Here is a 21,064-nt window from a genome sequence, read left to right as displayed (position 1 = left end):
CATGTGCTTTCCTGATATCCTCCCAAAGAATCGTATTTCATCTGAAGATGATTGCCTGGCCCCAGGATTGATGGGAGTGATCTGCAAGGTCACTGTGAGATGTATTTTGCTGACTTTGTGTGTCAGTAATGATTCTTCACCTGTTATCAAAAGTTCTAATTGCAATAGAGGACAATCCAAGTTAGAGAGATAGAGTGAGCCATAGGCAACTAAATCTGCTTAATGTGCAAAATTAAGTGGGAGTACTGTAGTGCAGGACTTTTTTTAAAAACAACAACAACAACAAACCTACAAAAAGTAACAAAGGTCTGAAGTCTGCAGTGATGGGTAGCTAATTGTGCTGATTCAGCACTGTCCACTGCACTCCCTTTTCATTTCTACATATCTTATGCTTGCCTTGAAGATATAAATGTGGGAAATGTCTCACACTCAAAACAGAGGAGTTGAGTGCTCCATGCAGCCCACATTTCAGTCAAGCTGTCCTGGCTGACGTGGGAAAATGAGGTCTTCAGAAAAAGAATACAATGTAGGTGCTAGGCCCTGGAAAGAGTACAACGTGAGCGCCAGGCTATCCTCTCGGGGAAGCTCATTCCACAACTGGGGTGCCACAACAGAATGGCCCCCTTCTTAGTAGCCACCCACCTCACTTCCTTTATATGCGTGTCTTGTGTGTGCTACCTGTTTATATTAAGTAAATGGTTTCCATAATGCATTTTAAGGTTTAAATCTTTGTAAACTGCCTAGAGAGCTTTGGCTATTGGGCAGTATAGGAATGTAATAAATGAAATGAAATGAAATAAAAGGCAGGATCCAACTCTGCACTTGTGCTAGTGGGAATGGCTTCTGGTGTAGCGGGAAACTAGCAGTTCATAGTACAACACCAGAAACTAGCTCAAACTAGTGCTTCCAAATGGGAGAAGTCAGTAGAACTCCCTCCTGAAAGCGCCACTGACTTGCCCTTTCCCAGAAATGCTGGTTTGGGCTAATTTCTGGTTGTGCTATCAAGCACCAGCTTTCTGTTGCACTAGAGGCCATTCTACAAGTCCAGCATTGAATACAGCTCTTTAGATCCTTTAAAAGCATGAAACATTAGGTGCAAGGTATGGAAATCCCCACAGTAAAACGTTGAGAGCAATATCCTACACTGCGACCCACCACTACCATAACAGGGAGCGAATGATTCTTCAAACAACCAGAAATTAGCAGAAATGTCCCGATCTGGACTGGAAATGAAGTTTTCCACTCATTTTGGGGCTTGCTTTAGGCCGTGCTAACTCCTTGTTGCGCTAGGGGTAGGCCCTGCTGCCTTGATGGAATGAGTGGCAATATTGAATACTGCCCTTTGTAAAATGGTACCAATTTTACAAAAGCGATTTAGGAAAGAAACAAAGTGGGAATGAAAGTAAATTTATTCATATCAGAAAGTGCGTTCCCATATTTGGTTTCTCTCCATTTAAACATGCCTCAGTTGTTTGACTCATTACAAAGCACTGAGAATGAAATGTTTACACTGATGACAATCCTAGATTTAAAAGAAGAAGAGGAATGAATTCAGGGAGGCTTTAAATTCCTGAGCTACTGTTATTGTCTCCAGTCCAATTAAAGTTAGCCATGAGTACCTGTTCCACTGAAATCAATGGAACAAGTTAGTTGCAATTAATTCAAATGCTATTGCTTTTCATGGGACATAGCTGATTCTACACATGTAAGAAGTAAGTCCACTTGAGTTCAAGGGGGCTTCCTCACAAGTAAATGTGGCCAGGATTGCACTTTAGCCGTGGTGGAGCTTAGCTGGACTGGGGCCACTGTGAATGCAAGATCCCTTTCATAGATCTTTATGTCTTGATGATTTTGAAAAGGTGTGTCAAACTGGTGTGGGTAAAATGTTTGTATGCTAAAATAATACACAATATAAGCTTAGTTTTACCCATTTTATTATTAATCCCTATTATTGCTAAGTATGCATGTTTTACTATTCTCATGGGAATTGAAATCATCGATGTGAAATTGTGATTGGTTATCAGAGATAGTTGTCTGTTAACAATACAATCACCCAATACCAGGGGGCAAACTGGGATGTGTTGCTTAGGGCTGTAAACAAACAACTTTGGATAGACCTTAAATGGCACAAATTGGATTGCTGTGGGTCTCTAATATTCTGTCCCTAATTCCAAAAGAGGTTTAGAGATGCGTTCTCTTGCTGACCATCACTGTATTCTCCGCAGTCACTTGTACCACTTTCTGTGGTTTTTGTGCAAGTGATATATAATATAGTAGACACTCAAACATGAGAGCATCGACGTCTTTTTATGTAGAGAGCAACTATTTTTAGTTTTACAAGTTTAAATTATATGGTACCATTTCTTAATACCCAAATGGAGCCATCATTTAAATTCCCATATGGCAAACAAAAACAATCTGGTACTTATGAAATTTCAAAGGAGGAAACATCATAATAAAGATTAAATATTATCATGATTCACATGTACTTCATGGTTTTGTTTCCAATACATACAAAAATGATGCCCATTCTTTTCAAGTTACTGTCAATTTTCTCCCTCCTGCAGTACATACAAAATATGTTAATTTGACCATACCAGCAATCTGCCATACAAACAATTGATGCAGATATCCATTGCATCTATCTCCAACATTTTAGCAGTGATAAGGACAATGTTCAGTATCAAAATCTTTAGTAAAGACTTTTTAAAATACTGAGAATACTTGCAGTGTTTTCACCAGATTCAGAGTGGAATCATTGCTGATCAGTGCTCATCCATCTCTGGTTTGGAACTTTTCTACATGAAGCAAGCAAAAGGCTAGATGTGCCCGATCTCATCTGATCCTGTAAGCTAAGCAGGGTTAGCCCTGGTTAGTACTTGGATGTGAGACTGCCTGGGAGTTAGGCTTCCTACACTGAGCAGGGGGTTGGACTCGGTGGTCTTGTAGGCCCCTTCCAACCCTATGATTCTATGAATCTAGGAGTCTATGAAGCTGTTAATCACTGTATCTACTTTTGTTTTCATCTCAGAATTGAGATCTGAGCTCTACACATAAGAGCTTTTCCTTTCCTGCTTTTCTGCTTCATAACCTCTAGGTCGCACTGTGGAATATTGCAATTACGCAAGGAGGAAATACCTTTTCTTTTGCTTTCAGAAATAATACTCCATTTTCCATACTCCAAAAAAGCCCAGGAAAGTGAACTTAAAGCAAAATTGGAGGATCACAATGTCATCTAAAGAACCCATAAACAACTGTGAGTAAGGAATCATGAGCACACAATAAATGCCTCATGTAGAAAAGGTCTTGATTACAAGGAATATAAACTGGTGTGGAATCAATACCAATGTTAGGATCTTAAACACAGAACAGAACTATTATATTGGTCTGATGTTCATCCTCTATAGAATAGGGTTCTGTGCTTGATATTAAATATATAAGAAACAGTTGTTACAAAAGAGTCATGAGCAGAAGGAGATAATGCGTTGGTGGTGTTCCGTGAATGTTTGCAGAACACAAGTGGAAACTTCTTTCAGTGCAGGGATGGACACATGTTTCCAACCTAAAATATTATTAGACCTTAATCTAACCCCATAATCCTAGATAAAGAACAATAGATAACCTGAGTAAACAAATGACACACAAACATGATGTTATTTCAACTTTTATTTATCGACTGCTGATTCAGCGTTCAATATCCATGTGTGAAAAAGTATGTGAACCTTTAGAGTCAGTGCCTGGTGGCAACCCCTTGAGCAGAAATGACTTCAAGTAAGCATTTCCTGTAACTGCTGGTCAGTCTCTCACATCGGTTTTGAAGAATTGTGGCCCATTCCTCCTTACAGAACTGCTTCAAGGCAGTGACATTTGAGGGCTTCCTTGCTTAAACAGCTTGCTTCAGGTCCTGCCACATTTTGATGGGGTTTAGGTCCAGACTTTGACTAGGCCATTCTAAAACACACATTTTCTTCTTCTGCAGCCATTCTTTTGTAGAAATGCTTGTATGTTTAGGGTCATGACCTTGCTGCATGACCCACTTGCTGTTCAGCTTCAGATCATGGATGGATGGTCTGACATTCTTCTCTAGAATCTTCTGATACACTGCAGAACTCATGGTTGTATCAGTGATGGCAAGCCACCCAGTCCTGAGGCAGCAAAGCAGGCCCAAACCATCACTTGGCGAGGGCCAAGTAGAGCCAGCTGGGGGATGGCCAGGCTGGAGTCCAGCGGGTTTCATCAGTGAAAGCTCGCCAAGCTCCACCCCCCAACCAGATTCCTCCAACATCCCTAGGAAGGCAGAGCATAGGGGGGTTTACTGTAGTGGTGGCGGCTTTTTTTTCCTCCCCTCCTTTCTTTAAAAATGCTGTTTCATGTCATTCCTGAGGTATTCTGGAGGAAAATGGCTCTGCCCAATCACCACCGCAAACAGTGCTTTTAAAATGGAAAAGAGAAAAAATAGAAATAAAAGTGATGCCACTGTCACCACAGGAAGTCCCCCTAAGTGGCTCCTTACCTCATCCTAAAATGAAGTGAACTGGTTCATCCCAACCCCCTGGAACACCCCCCCCCCATTTGAAGGGCAGATGAAACAAAGGAGGGGTTGTCCCAGCTCTAGAAGACATAAACTGTAGCATGTAAACTCTAGCAGCATGTATGCACACTTTTCCCTAAAAAATCATAGAATAGTAGGGTTGGAAGGGGCCTACAAGGCCGTAGAGTCCAACCCCCTGCTCAATGCAGGAATCCAAGTCAGAGCATCCCTGACAAATGGCTGTCCAGCCTCATCTTGAAGGCCTCCAGTGTGGGAGAGCCCACCACCTCCCCAGGTAATTGGTTCCATTGTCATATTGCTCTTACAGTCAGGAAGTTTTTCCTGATGTTCAGCCGGAATCTGGCTTCCTGTAACTTGAGCCCATTATTCCGTGTCCTGTACTCTGGGATGATCGAGAAGAGATCCTGGCCTTCTTCTCTGTGACAACCTTTCAAGTACTTGAAGAGTGCTATCATATCTCCCCTCAGTCTTCTCTTCTCAAGGCTAAACATACCCAGTTCTTTCAGTCTCTCTTCATAGGGCTTTGTTTCCAATCCCCTGATCATCTTTGTTGCCCTCCTCTGAACCCTCTCCAGTTTGTCTGCATCCTTCTTAAAAAGGAAATGTAACTTCCTGCTTAGTTTAAGACATCTGAAATTGAGATCAGTTGTAAAATTGTTTGAATTCACATTTACCTTTGTTGTTTGTAATGCCTGAAAAATCTTTTGGTTTGTTTTCTTTTAATAAAAAGCAGAACAGAATGTTGAAGTACGCTTAATGTTGCATTAGTGGGACCATGAAAGAACTGCTTAGCTTGTCATCTCAGCAAAAGCTCATGCATTACTACTCTTGGGGATATACACAAGAGGATGATACCATCACCCACCTTGGTCAGATGGGACATCAGAACGTTCCACTCATGCGGATTCATGCAGATAGGCTCTTTGAATGTTTCACTTGGTAGCTAAGCCGCAGGGAAGGAACTGTGGGCTACGAGCAATGCATGGACCATTCCAGTTTACAGACACTTAAAGTAGCTGATGTTTTAATAGCAGAGACACAAAGTGAATGCAGAACAACTCTTGGTGAATGAACACTGTCTGTCTCCAGGCAGTGAACCTAGGATGTGCTTTGTCTTTGTTTTATTCTCATTATTTCTGCAATAACAGCTGATGTTCAAGGACAACATTTTGCATGAATCTTTCCTTTTTGCTTGTATTTCCATTTCTCTTGATTCTGTCAACACCATCTTCCTTAGAAAATGGATTCAAGCTATAAGCCTACAGGATGGCTTGTTGTTATTTTGAGATGGTCAAGAATCAATTGAAAGGTGTTTTGGTTTTTGGTTTTATTTTTGTTATTTTTACATTGCATCTGTAACACAAAGCCACTCTTTATCTTCAGGTCATTTCATTGTTTCATTGGCTGTTTCTCAAAGGGTTCTCCCCATCCTACCTTCTCCCAAACCAAACCCTTACACTGGATTAGTCTGTATGATATTTTCTGCATCTACATGCCTGTTTTTTGGGTCTACATGCCTGTTTTTTGGGGGGGACAACTTGTCCAACACTAGAGATCATGCCATGGACTTTAGGGATGTTGCTAGTAAACATGGTTTAATTATGTACAATGGTTTGATATAGGTGCCCATTAAGAAAATGGTGTGGGTAGGCACAATGATGGGATTAAATGGCATGGTGAGCCAATGAGGCTTAGAGTTGTGAGGAAAAGAACATCATCATTTTAAATGTGAAGCAGTACTGTGTATCATAAGCATACTGGTAATACACTAGCCCAAATCTCTGGATGACTTCTTCCAGTGGCTTCATGTAGATTGAGGGTGGACAACTTGTGACCCTCCAGATGTTTTGGTCTACAATTTTGATGTGCCAGCATAGCCAATGCTGAAAGATCATGAAAGTTGTAGCCCAAAACATCTGGAGAGCCACCAGTTGTCCATGCCTTATGTAGATGTTAAAGAGCATCGGGGAGAAGATGGTATCCTGAAGCACCCCATAAACCAAAGGCCATGTGGAGGAACATTAATCACTTCTGGGTCCTCCCTTCCAGGAAGGACAAGAGCCACCATAACACTGTGGTTCTCAGTCTTACCCCAGCCAGGTGACCCAAAAGGATAGCATGGCTGATGGTATTGAAGGCCACTGAGAGGCCCAGGAGAACTTACTGGGTTGTCCATTCCCGTGCAGAAGTCATTCACCAGAGCAACTAAGGAACTTTGTGTCCCAGAACCAGGCTGGCATGGATCCAATAAGGGAATCTAACAAGAGGGTGCACTTGACTGAAAGGTGAATATGTTTTTAAAATTATGTTATCCATGAACTGAATATTACTTACCTTCAATGTTGGGGCCATCTACACTGGAGCCTTTTACCACCGCAATTCCACAATGCAATTCTGCCAGTGGCTGGAAGCCAGTTACAACTGGGGATCAACACAATGGAGAGAATAGTACTTTTTCCTGCATTTATTCCATCCACAATGTTCCTTCCACACCAGTGGGTTGGCTTCGTGTCATGTGGTTGGTCCTATGTCTTTCCATTTCTGTTTCAAGTCATGAGAAGAAGCACACCTCTGTGGGTATCATCCGTGCATGTTTTCTCCCTGAACTTTCAGTGACTGTATTGTGACACCTTACTGCAATACCAGTATAGCCATAGTGGTATAGCATTATAAATGTATGAAGGCATTACAGCATAGGATTAATCTTTGGACTCTTTTTTTTTTTTTTACTGTGAATATGTTGTGATGATGGTGATAGAAAACATGGAAACAGAAGCAGACAGTATTGGTTATAAGGGGCAAGTGGTAGTTGACTAAGCCCCAATAAATGTCCCTGGATGCTCCCCCACAGATGGTGAAACAGTTGCCCTACAAACTGCTCACAGGGGAGGTGACTGCAGCTCTATCCTGTCTGTAGCTGGGAGAACTGGCACAAACAAGCTCCAGTAAAAAATGAAATAATCCCACAACAAGAATCTGTGCAACAAGCATGATCTGTGACTTGACATCATCTGGATGTTCCATAAAAAGTGAGCGAATGATGGTGCCAATTATTAAATGGTCAGTGTGGATATGTACCATTAACTAGGGATGTCAGAGAATTCCACCATGGATCTCAGTGAAGCCGAATGCCAGTGCATTCAGCCCCCCGAAATCTGTGGCGGAACGAACCCCCTGCCCCATCAGCCCACGAAATGCGTGTGAAACAGAGCACTTACCTGGTGCCTGCTGTGCACCATTTGTGTCCCTGCGGAGGCCATGACAGGCTACGTAAATATTGCACCCCTGTGGAGGCTGCCGTAGCCGCCGCCATTTGCCTTCCTGTTTTTTTTGCTGTGATAGGCTACGTAAATATTTACATAGCCTATCACGGCCAAAAACATGAACGTAAATGGCGGCCACCATAGCCGCTGCCATTTGCGTCCGCAGGCTCCAGATACCTGCAAATGCACCCGGCTGGCGGCTCTGCGGAGTTGCCACAGAGCGGAGCCAGCCGGGTTAGGATTTCGGGGGGAAGTGCGGAGCGCCTCCTCCCCACCGCAAATCACCCCTGCGAAAAGGTAAGTGACTTTTGTACATCCCTACCATTATCCAATAGCAAATATGTAAAATTATGGAATATGTAGGCCCCTTTATGCAAAAGTACAGGGGTAAATGGTCTACATACACCATTTATGTCTGTAATATTGCATAAATGGTCTCTTTACGGCTGTCATTTGTTCAAAATTAGCCTTTCCGAAAAAGGCTGAGCCACCATTTTTTATGCAAAATGGCAGCATGGCAAGGGATCAGAAATCCCTGCAGTTGCTTGACTTGGCACGGGCTCAGTTGGGCAAGCATGGGGATCTGCAAACTGGTGTCCAGGGGGCTGAGCCGGCAAGAAATTTCTGAGCTTCAAGCCCAACCAGATGCCCACGATATCCCTACTCATTGCTACACTCAGGGCAATGATAGAATATTTTTCCAGATAAAAGAGGCCAGATAGTATAACCTCCATATGCTCTGTGTAGGCCAGAATAGGCCTAATAACAATGTTACATTTTTAAAAGCCATTCTACTATCAAGGACACTTTTATTGTATGACAGCCTACTCCAAGGCAAGGAAACAAGGTAGCACTTTTGTTCTATGAATGAATTCCTGCTTCATCCTTGGGACTGCTTCCAGGAAGTTCCAGCTTTATGTTTTCAATGTTATGATGTTACACAGATAGCACAGGAAGCATTTTGATAGCTATTGTACCGTAATCCTCTTTCACAGGATAATCAATACAAAGGATTTAGCCAGTGATGAATAGGCAAAGTCCCCCAACCAAATCCCATTCCGGACACAATATCTCCCACTTGTTGGGATGCCACCTATTCCTGTACCAAGGCTCTGTATCATAAATAGTTTCATAACAGAGATCAAAAGGTGACGCTTTTCTTCATTAACAGAGCTATAGCAATGGTGGGGTGCGGGGACTTTGCTTTCTGCTTTCTGCCTATGGTGGGTACCTCAGCTACGTACAGTTAAATGGATGCTGGAGAAATCCACAATGGATTCAAATGAGTCTGGATTTCTGTGATTCCAACCTGCAGTTTCCACAGCAGATCAGCTTTTTCCAAGTCCTGTAGATTCCATGGATTTGAAGTTTGGGGAAACTTCAATTTTTTGCAAAAATGTGAATGTTTGTGCAGGCGCAAATATGCACATTTTTCAGTCACCATTTTATTTTTCCAAAAATGGCGACCATGGAGCTCGACGAGGCTGCCAGGGTGAATGCGGGCTGATCGCCAAGCATGGGATAGGCTCAAGCATGGTCCAGGGACCAGTGAGTGGGGGCAGGGGCTGGGTGGGCTGCCAGAGAACCCAGACGGGAGTGGATTCACACATCACTACTTACACTACATGTACTGTAGCAGGTCTAGGTGCCTGCTATTGCTGAAAAGTAGGGCCATGCACTGCTTCGCCATGAAGCCCAAGCTCCGAGTCCAAGTGGGGCATGTTGTGCCACTTCAGGCCACCTCCAAGGCGCAGCGGAGGGGGCACGAAATGGCACGAGGTGGATTGGGTCACTCTGAAGCACTTCAGTGTGCTTTGGCCTGATCCGAAGCCTAGCTGCCATGCCGCCGCCACTGCCACCACCTAGCCCCCAGCTCCTTACTTGGGTCCTATTGACATGTGCTGGCAACCGTCTTGTTGTTCCGGAAGGGGCGGGGAGCCATTTTTAAAATTTTAAAATGGCGACTCCCTGTATTTCCAGAAATGCAAGGAGTCGCCATTTTTAAAATGGCTCCCCCCACCCCCTGGAACAATAAGACAGCTGCTGGCACACATCCAGATGCCTAGGAGCTGGTGGCAGCAAGAGTAGCAGTGGTTGTGGCTCCCCCAGCAGTGGTGGTGGCTCTCCCCCCAGAACAAGATGGCTGGCAGCCTAAGGGCCCAGGTAAGGAGCTGAGAGCTGGGCAGCATGTTGGGTGGTGGTGTGTGAAGTGGGATTTGGTTGTCCAAATCCCACTTCAGCTCCATAGGCCGAAGTGCGTGGGGGGGGGGGAGCAAATCAGCCTGAAGCAAATTGGGCCTGCTTCAGAAGTCCCGAAGTGGCCTCTGAGTTGGATCGGGGTGGGGGTGCCCATGCAGAGCCCTTCTGAAAAGTAAAGCTACTGACTCAGCTTGAGCAGCAGGGGATGCCTGAGAGCTGTAGTGATCATCCAGTGTTCAGCCTGTTGGTCTGGTGGCATCAGTCTTGCATTATGGGGTAGACCATTGTTCAGGAGTAGAGCACATACTTTGCATGCAGAAGATCCCAGGTTCAACCCCTGGCATCTCCAGTTAAAAAGGATCAGGTAGCTGCCAATGGGAATACTTCTGTTGAGACCCTGGAGATCTGCAGCTAGTCAGACTGGATCATTCTAGGGATGGGGGGAAATTTTGTTCAGTTCACATTGCAATAAGATCTTACCAAGTTGTTTGCACTTCCCAAATCAATAGATGAACCAGAACACAGGGTAGAAGGGGAAGATGAAATTGACAAGTTCTTTGACAAAAAGTGGAATATGGATCTGCTGGGCTAAATGAAGTAGTGTGTTGAAAGGATGAAGCTGTTAAGGATAATTACAAGAGGGGAATATGCTACACAGTGGACAGGGTAATTTACAGTCGTGCAAGATAGCCAATTAAAAAATATTTTTAAAAATGCAATCCCATCTCAACATCCAAAAAAAATCAAATCAAAATCATGATCCCCCTCCCAAAAAAGAAAAAAAAGAAAAAAAAATCAAATTTGCCCAAATTGCCACCATTAAAAAACCAAACTGGAATCCACATATTGGATCAACTCCCAACAGATCAAGCTGATGCCAGCTTGGGGAAATGGAAGGAAATCTGCCAGGGCTGAACCAGAAAAATCTGTCAAGATTTCACCCCAAACCTGAATTCTCATTAGGGATGGGCAAACTCACCTGAGTCCGCCCCACACCCTGCTTGCCGGACCCCGGCCAGCTGCCCGCCCCTGCTCATGCCGGGTTGCGAGCCACCCGGGGGTTCTCAGGAGCCCGGCGAGCAGCCCCCTGCTTCCTCGATGAGCAGCTTACCAAGAGGAATTCAGTTTCCCATTCAGCTTACCAAGAGGAATTGTGTGTCTCTCTCTGCTGGGCACCAGCAGAAGGAGGCGGAGTTTCTCGGCGGTGGTGGAGGTGGTGGGATGGGAACCGAGAGGGAAGCACCACGGTGCTTCCCTCTTGGCTCCCATCCTGCCGCTGTTGCAGCTGCTGAAAGCATCGGCAGAGGGAGACAGAGTTGCACGGTGGCAGCAGTGGCAGAGCCGGCAGTGGCAGGATGGAACCAAGAGGTCCCATCCTGTTGCCGCTACCGAGAACAACTGTGTCCCTCTCTGCCAGGCACCGGCAGAGGGAGGTGGGGTTGCTCAGTGGCCCCGGTGCTGGAGGCAGCAGGGAGCAACCGGAGGCGTGGTTGCTCAGGCGGTGGCCCCTCCTGCTCTCCTTCCTTGCAAGATAGCACGAAGTGTGAAGAGTTCAGGCAGAGGGGGCCTTTTCAGGAATTTTACATAAAATCGGCCTTTACAAAACAGGCCAAGCTGCCAGCCGGGCAAGGAGCAGGGGCCGCTGTACTTGCCTGACTCAGCATGTGGCGAGTCAGGCAAGAGCAGGGAGCCATGGACTGCGGTCTCGGGGGCTGAACTGGTGGGAACCTGCCCAGCTTCAGCCCCCAAATAGATGCTCATAACACCCCTAATTCTCAGACATCCCTAAGATGGACAAACAAAACAGTCTAACCTGCTATTTCTTATGCTTAGGAAGGATTAAAGCCACCCATTTTCCTGATAGCCTCTGTTCTGTTCTCAGACCTCCAGCACAGAACAAGAACAGGAGATGGAGAAGATCATAGCTTCGTTCTTGACAATTATGTCAGTTAAAAGTTGCAGGACTGTAGTAATGGTTCAGGGTAGGCCGCGTTACTCATGCCCAGATTGCTGATCCTTATCAGTCTATCTGATTAGGACAGAGGTTTCAGGACCTCCATCACCCTCCTTCATCACTTCTGTAGCCAGCAGAGAGGCCAAATAATTTACTGCCTGAGGCAAAGGACAAAATGGCCCCTCCTCCATTCCACTGAATGGACTGGCAGCTAAATCTTACCTCAACACTAGCAACAGGGAAGCAACCACTATCACACCTGGAGGCAGCAGGCTAGTTTAGGGGGTGCAGGACAAGCTGTCCTCCAAGACAGGAATGGCTGGAAGCCTCAGGAGGAAGACTGCCCCCCCTCAACATCTGTTGCCTGAGATGGCTGCCTCACTCTGCCTATTAATGGGAGTGGCCCTGCAGCAGAATTTTATGGTCAGGTGCAGCTATATCCTTCGTAGGGGTGACTTCCCAAATGGCAACCCCATGGTGACTTCTCTTTCTTCCTCCTTAACAATTTAGGAACCCCCATTACATAATAGCTTGAGAGTGTCTCTGGCTCCACCAGTAGAAGCCAAAGGTGAGAAAGCTCACACCATGGTGTAAATATACCTATATATTCTGGGGGGTTGGGAAGAATTTGCCATGGAGTGGCCATTTTTGGTAGCATCTCCATGGGGGACATACATATCTGCTCTTCGGCTGAGTTTTATCCCATAGCAGCTTGTAAGAGCTTTTGTTATGGGTTCCAACATGACTGCATATCCCAGGATTAGGGATGGGGGAGAATTTCTCCCCGAAACTTCGGGGGGCTGAGTGCCAATGCATTCGGCCCCCCGAAATCGGCGGTGAAATTCTCCGCCACCCCCCCGCCACCCCCCGGGATGGGACTTACCTTTGACGAATGTCCCTCCCGGCGGCGGGTCCCGGCAGCGGTTCATCGGGTTTTCGTCAGGGGAGGGGGCGGCAGCCAGTTTTTTGACTGGCTGCCGCCGCCGCTATTACAAGTGAAGTAAAAACAAAACAAAACCCCGTGATAGGCTACGTAACGATTAACGTAGCCTATCACAGCTAGATCTCCAAAGTCAGCCGTGATAGGCTACGTTAATCGTTACATAGCCTATCACGGGTGACTTTGGGGGAAAAAAAAGTGCGTATGCAAATGGCGGCGCCCATGGGGCGCCTCCATTTGCGTTCCTTATTTGGTCCCTGTAGTCTACGTGAAGATTTACGTAGACTACGGCGAAAATAAAGGTAACACTATTTGCGTTGCCCTTATTTTCGCCGTAGTCTACGTAAATCTTTACATAGACTACAGGGATCAAATAAGGAACGCAAATGGCGGCACCCCATGGGCGCTGCCATTTGCGTACGCACTTTTTTTTTTTCCAAAGTCACCCGTGATAGGCTACATAATGATTTACGTAGCCTATCACGGCTGACTTTGGAAATCTAGCCGTGATAGGCTGCGTAAATCGTTACGTAGCCTATCACGTTTTTTTTTTTTTAACTTTTTATTTCACGGCCGGGGAGACGGGGCGCTTCTCCCCGGCCTGAATTTCGGGCGGTTGAGGCGGGGCGCCTCCCCCCCGGCCTGAATTTCGGGGGGAGAAGCGAAGCACCTCCCCCCCACCGCGAAGCAAGCTGTGGGACAAGGTAAGTCCCTTTCGTACATGCTTCACAGGAGCCTTCCAGGTTGGGGAAGGCTGCTTTACAGTAGGCAGTAGAACATGGGGCTCAATGGTCTTATAGACCCTACTATCCTTGCGACCAAACTAACAACTAGACATCTTTCTACAGCTTCTGCCACATAAAAGATGACAGTCTGGTCTGAGGTACTGTCAGGGTGGACACTGAGCCCATAGAATCCCAGAGTAGTTCTGATTCTGAGGAAGAGCAGTCGCTCCTGGGAGAGGAGCACGCTCCTTTTTCCCAGGACCAACAGCTGATGGAGATTCCTCCCACCAGCATTCCTAGCTTAGATAGCAGTCCAGGGAGTGACAGAGCGCGGATAGCAGACTCGGTGGACGCGTGACGCCGACGCAGAGAGCAGTGCCAAATGGAGGGAGGGCGCAGAAAGGAGGTGTAATGCCCGGTTGGCGCCCAGAGGCTCCAAGAGAAAAGGGGAGGGACTCTCCCTAGTCCTTAAGTTCAGGGGTCTGTCAGTAATTCCCTTTCAAACGGGGACCAACTGTTCCAACTTAGGGCATAGGTACTGTGCTGCTCAGATCTAGTTGCAAACAGTAGAGTTGTTAAGTTGTAAAAGAAGAATAAAGCTTTGAAAGGAATCCCTTTGTCTGTGTCTGGACTTAGCTACTGGATTAGACTGAGAGAGGCCTCCAAGGAGCCTTTGACAGCTTGGTCCCCGTTCCTCTTTTTTTTTTTTCTCCTCTCTCTCTCTCTTCTCCTATTGCCTTATGGAGGGTGCTGGGGACACAGCGGTGCAAGCTCTGGCGCAAGAGAACCAGATGCTCCGTGATCAGATGGCTCAACTGACGGCTGCCATGCAAGATCTACAGGCTGTGGTTCAACCCCCCCCCACCTCCGATTCCCCCATGCCACAAGTGCCCGGTGGCGTTGCCAGAGAAGTTTTCTGGTGAGAAAGGACTTTTTCAGATTTTCAGGGCCCAATCAGAGCTGTACATGCGTCTTAGGCCTGAGGATTTCCAGACAGAACAGATTCGTGTGGGTTTCATCATTAACCTACTGTCAGGCATGGCAGCTAAATGGGCTTCGGGGCTCCTGCTTGCTAATGACCCCCTGCGCAGGGACTATCAAGGTTTCATGACAGCCATGGCACGTTTTTTCGGTGACCCCCTGCACACGCAGACAGCTTCTCAGGAGATTCGCCGCCTCCAGCAGGGCAAGGACTCAGTTTCCAGCTATGTGGCAACGTTTCGCTTGCTGATGCAGGATTTACAGTGGAATGATGCCGCGCTAGTGGCTCAGTTTTTGGATGGTTTGAATGATGAGATCTTGGATGAGTTGGCGCGCACGCCCAGCCCACCTACTTTGGAGGAGCTCATCCAGACCTGCCTTCAGATAGATAGTCGGCTGGAGGGGTGCCGGCAGACCCGGAGGGGCGCCGGGGGCCGGGATTTCCCTCCTCCCATTCCCCCACGTTTCCTGCCTCCTCCCCCCCCACCTGCTCCGGTGCTGGGGGTGGAGGAGACCCCGATGCAGGTGGGAGGTACCCGAGCCTCGCTGCCACCAGAGGAGTTTGAGCGCCAGCGTGCTGAGCGCCGATGTTTTCGATGTGGAAAGCTGGGGCATTTCACCAAGACCTGCTGAGTAAAATCCACAGCTCCGCTGCCTCCTCCTCCTCTCCTTCCCCCTCCTCCTCCTCCTCCTCGTCCCCAGGCCTGACTAGAATGCCCCCCAAGCTTGTTGGGGGCCTCCAGTGTGGGGGTCAGTTCCCCACCGGGTGGGTCCTTCCCCAACCCCCCCCACCCTCCCATCTGCTGTTGCATGTTCACCTCCACTCCTCTCAGTAGGGTGGGGTGGAGGCCCTAGCTTTAGTGGACTCGGGGGCTACGACCAGTTTCATGGATGAGACCTTCGCCCTCTTCCATAAGATTTCTACCCTGCCCCTTCCTGCCCCCTTGGCAGTGGAGACCATTGATGGGCATCCTCCCTCTTCAGGCGCAGTGACCCGTATTACAGTTCCTCTCACTCTGCGCACCCAGTCCCACGTTGAGCAGATTCAGTTTCACTTAGCCAAGGTTCCCTTATACCCAATCGTGCTGGGTGTTTCCTGGCTCTCTAAGCACAACCCTCAGATTTCTTGGGGGCTTCAGCAAGTGGAGTTTGCATCTCCCTACTGCCGGGAGCATTGCCTCCCAGAGGAGGCGCCAGTCCCAGCCCAGGCCTTAACCCTTTCCTCCCCCTCCTTGTCTGCTTATGGCAGTCCTTCAGCTACTGTCATCCTCCCAGAGAAGTATGCAGCTTTTCGGGATGTGTTTGACAAGAAGGAGGCTGACCGGCTTCCCCCCCACTGCCCTTTTGACTGTGCCATTAACCTCATTCCGGGGGCGACCATCCCCGCTGGCTGGCTGTATCCGATGTCGGAGCCGGAACTTCGATCTCTGCGGGAGTTTTTGGACACAAATCTCAAACGAGGTTTCATTTGCCCCTCCTCCTCCCCTGCCTGTGCTCCTACCTTCTTTGTGGCCAAGAGATCTGGAGAGCTCCACCCAGTGCACGATTTCAGAAATCTAAATTCCGTTTCCATCCCTGACAAGTACCCCCTCCCACTCATGCCTGAGATGCTGGAGCACCTGGGGCGAGCCAAGATTTTCACAAAGTTGGACCTGCATAATGCATACAATCTCATTCGCATCCGGGAGGGGATGAGTGGAAGACCTGTTTCGGGACCCGGTACAGAGCATTTGAATACCTAGTAATGCCTTCTGGGCTCGCCTGCACCCCCCCACTTTTTCGCATTTTATGAATGCCATCTTCAGGGACTATTTGGACACTTTCCTTATTGTGTATCTCGATGATTTACTTATATTTTCTGAGGACTCCGATGACCATCAGCTTCATGTCTCTGCCGTCCTCCAGCACCTCCGTGAGAACCATCTTTATGCCAAGCTGGAGAAATGTGCGTTTGACCTAACCTCTTTGGACTTTCTTGGCTACATTATTTCGCCTGACGGTATCAGGATGGATCCTGCAAAGGTCCAGGCTGTCCTCTCCTGGCAGGCTCCATCCACCAAGAAGGACTTGCAACGTTTTCTGGGTTTTGCTAATTTTTACAGAAAGTTCCTGCCCGGTTTTGCTTGGCTCACTTCTCCTCTCACGGACCTCCTTAGGGGCAAGAAATCTCCTTTTCATTGGACGGCATCTGCCCAACAGGCTTTCGAGGAACTTAAGAAGCTTTTCAGTTCTGAGCCGATCCTGTTACATCCCGACCCGAGGAAGCCTTTTGTAGTGCAAACTGATGCCTCTGACTTCGCGGTGGGGGCGGTGCTCTTTCAGCCAGATCAGGAGGGCGGCGGGCTGCAACCCTGCACCTACCACTCCAGGAAACTGACCATGTCTGAGAGGAATTATACCATCTGGGAGAAGGAACTGTTGACCATCAAGTCCGCTTTGGAGACCTGGCGTCATCTCCTGGAGGGGGCGCAGCACCCAGTCGAAGTTAGAACCGACCATCGCAACCTCGAACATCTTCAGACAGCCCGTGCCTTAAACCAGCAGCAGATTAGGTGGTTGCTTTTTTTTTCTCGGTTCCACCTTAAGATTTGCCATGTGAAGGCCTCAGACAACCTACAAGCGGATGCTCTTTCTCGTAAGCCTGACCTCCAGCCAGGGAGTGAGGAAAATCCCCCCCTCTCTGATTCTTCCTCCCCAAGGCCTGGCGGCAGCTGCGGTGCCTCATTCTTGGGAGGAGCTCTTTCTCTCTGCACAGGCTCAGGATGCTTTTGTTCGCACAAAGGTGGAGGAATTGGGGCTAGCCTCTGCCCCCCCACTCTACCCCCTTCTCTTTGTGAGGTGGCCTGCTTTACCATTCCAGCCGTGTCTATGTGCCTTCTAGATAGGGGTGGACGAAAGTCACTTACCTGTCGTCGAAGCTTGTTCGCGGTGGGGGGGAGGTGCTTCGCTGCTCCCCCCACGAAGTTCAGGCTGGGGGGGGAGGCTTCCCACCTTGCCCGGCCGAAATTCAGGCTGGGGAGGAGGCTTCCCGCCTCGCCCGGCCGCGAACTCCAAAGTTTTTTTTTAAAAAAACAAATGCTCCCGTGATAGGCTACGTGACGATTAATGTAGCCTATCACGGCTAGATTTGCAAAGTCAGCCGTGATAGGCTACGTAAATCGTCACGTAGCCTATCACGGGTGACTTTAAAAAAAAAAAAAAAAGCGCGTACGCTATTGGCGGCCCCCATAGAGAGCCGCCATTCGCGTTCCTTATTTGGTCGCTGTAGTCTACGTAAAGATTTACGTAGACTACGGCAAAAATAAGGGCAACGCAATTAGCGGTGCCCTAATTTTCGCCGTAGTCTACGTAAATCTTTACGTAGACTACAGTGACCAAATAAGGAACGGGAATGGCGGCTCCCTATGGGGGCCGCCATTATCCGTACATGCTTTTTTTTTTGTTTTTAAAGTCACCCGTGATAGGCTACGTGACGATTTACGTAGCCTATCACGGCTGACTTTGCAAATCTAGCCGTGATAGGCTACGTTAATCGTCACGTAGCCTATCACGGGGGTGTTTTTTTTTTCTTTTATTGCAATGGCGGCGGCGGCAGCCGGTCAAAAGACCGGCTGCTGATCCCGCCCCGCACGAACACCCGCCGAACCGCCGGCCAGACCCGCCGCCAGGAGGGACATTTGGCAAAGGTAAGTCCCGTCCCGGGGGTGTGTGCGGGGGGCGGTGGGGGGCGGAGAATTTCTCCCCGAAACTTGTTCGGGGGGCCGAACATGTTGGCGCTCGGCCCCCCGAAGTTTCGGGGATAAATTCTCCGCCATCCCTACTTCTAGACCCCTCCGCAAAAAGGTCCTCCATCAGTGCCACGACTCCCCCACAACTGGGCATTTTGGTGTCGCCAAGACCTTGCATGGAGTGACGAGGGATTTTTGGTGGCCTCGTGTGTGTCAGGACGTCAAATCCTATGTCGCCTCCTGCCCAACCTGCCAGCGGGCGAAGGCCCCCTCAGGCAAGCCCAGAGGCTTGCTTCACCCCCTGCCTACCCCCTCAGGACCTTGGAAACTGCTCTCCCTTGACTTCATCACTGACTTGCCTCGCTCACATGGTAAGACCACTATTCTGGTGGTGGTGGATTTGTTTTCTAAGATGGCCCATTTCATCCCCTGTTCTGGGTTGCCCACAGCCTGGGAGACGGCAGAGCTGTTCGTGGCGCATGTTTTCCGCCTCCACGGATGGCCCGAGGGTCTCATTTCCGATAGGGGGGCCCAATTCACTGCCCATTTCTGGAGGGAGCTACTGGCGTTGCTCCATGTGACGCTCCGTCTTTCCTCCTCCCACCATCCACAGACAGACGGTCAGACCGAGCGCACCAATGTGACTCTGGAGTAGGGATGGACGAAAGTCCCTTACCTGTTCTCGAAGCTTGCTTCACCGTGGGGGGGAGGCGCTTCGGTTCTCCCCCCGAAGTTCAGGCGAGGGGGGGGAGGCGCCCCGCCTCGCCCAGCCGAAATTCAGGCCAGGAGGGAGGCGCCCCATCCCTCGCCGGCAAAATTCAGGCCAAGTAGAAGCGCCCAATCTACCCGGCCATGAAAAAAAAAGTAAAACACACACACCCGTGATAGGCTACGTAACGATTAACGTAGCCTATCATGGCTAGATTTCCAAAGTCAGCTGTGATAGGCTACGTAAATCGTCATGTAGCCTATCACGGGTGACTTTAAAAAAAAAAAAGCGTGTACACAAATGGCGGCGGCCCATGGGCGCCGTCATTTGCGTTCCTTATTTTGACACGTCTAGTCTACGTAAACATTTACGTAGACTACAGCGAAAATAAGGGCAACGCAAATAGCGTTCCCTTATTTTCGCCATAGTCTACGTAAATCTTTACGTAGACTACAGCAACCAAATAAGGAACGGGAATGACAGCTCCCTATGGGGGCCGCCATTATCTGTGCGCGCTTTTTTTTTTTTTTAAAGTCACCCGTGATAGGCTACGTGACGATTTACGTAGCCTATCACGGCTGACTTTGCAAATCTAGCCGTGATAGGCTACGTTAATCGTCACGTAGCCTATCACGGGGGCGTTTTTTTTTTTCTTTTATTGGAATGGTGGCGGCGGCAGCTGGTCGAAAGACCGGCTGCCGCTCCCGCCCCGCACGAACACCCGCCGAACCGCCGGCCGGACCTGCCGCCAGGAGGGACATTTGGCAAAGTTAAGTCCTGTCCCGGGGGGGGGGGTGCAGGGGGCGGGGGGAGTGCAGAGAATTTCTCCCCGAAACTTGTTCGGGGGGCCGAACACGTTGGCGCTCAGCCCTCCGAAGTTTCGGGGAGAAATTCTCCGCCATCCCTAGCCCAGAGGCTCCAAGGGAAAAGGGGAGGGACTCTCCCTAGTCCTTAAGTTCAGGGGTCTTCCAGTAATTCCCTTTCAAACGGGGACCAACTGTTCCAACGTAGGGCATAGGTACGGTGCTGCTCAGATCTAGTTGCAAACAGTAGAGTTGTTAAGTTGTAAAAGAAGAATAAAGCTTTGAAAGGAATCCCTTTGTCTGTGTCTGGACTTAGCTACTGGATTAGACTGAGAGAGGCCTCCAAGGAGCCCTTGACAGGTACTTGAAAAAGAATGTTACATAATAAAACAAAACAAAAGCCTTAGAAAGATATTGGGGGGGGAGATGAATTGTCAGTTACAGAAGCCAGAATCCTTCCATTTGGTCTTGCTCTTGTGTCACTGGGGAACATGGTTCAACTGTTTATTTTTGGCAGTCAAATATCTCAAGGGGGATTTCAGTCCCCACCCATTCTGCGGCTGCTTGCAAGCTTCCCAATCCATTTCACAACCCCCTACCTAGACGTCCTAGATGTAAATAAATTGCATGTGATTAGGCTCAACTGTATTGGCAGCTGTTTGTTTATAGTCCCAAAACCACCTCACACCAGTAAAAATATAATTGGAGTGTGTGTGACTGCTGCACCAAATTTAGCCTGGGGTTGAATTAATAATACCCCCCCCCAAAAAAAACCCAACCCCCCCACACACACACCCTGAGACTTTCCCAGCCACATAGAATGCACCCCATAAATAAACCAAAGCCACATTATCATTTTCATTAGAAGGGTGATAAAATATTGTCTTAAGCCAAGATACACCAGTGGAGAAGATGAAAAATAAGACATCAGAAATTCCATTCAAGTACAGGTGGCGGAATTATTTACAGCCACTGGGTCATATTACTGCTGGGTTCTTTAAATTCACATTGGGGGAATATATCCTTCCAGCTTTGACTGTTGACTGTTGAAAAGAAAATCACACCAGTGGAGCGGCGAGGGAAATGTTCTCATAAATGGCTAAAGGGTTTCGGGTTATCTAGTCTTTTCACCTCCTCCTTGAATGCAATGCAAATTGAAAGGGATAAACCCGCCGTCCCAAATGGCCCAAGCATCTGTCTTCCAATTTTT

Source organism: Heloderma suspectum, chromosome 1 (genome assembly GCF_057233095.1).
Source record: "Heloderma suspectum isolate Gila_16-S chromosome 1, 16-S_ref, whole genome shotgun sequence".
In the NCBI taxonomy this organism is placed as follows: domain Eukaryota; kingdom Metazoa; phylum Chordata; class Lepidosauria; order Squamata; family Helodermatidae; genus Heloderma; species Heloderma suspectum.
Note: the sequence above shows the minus strand (reverse complement) of the source record.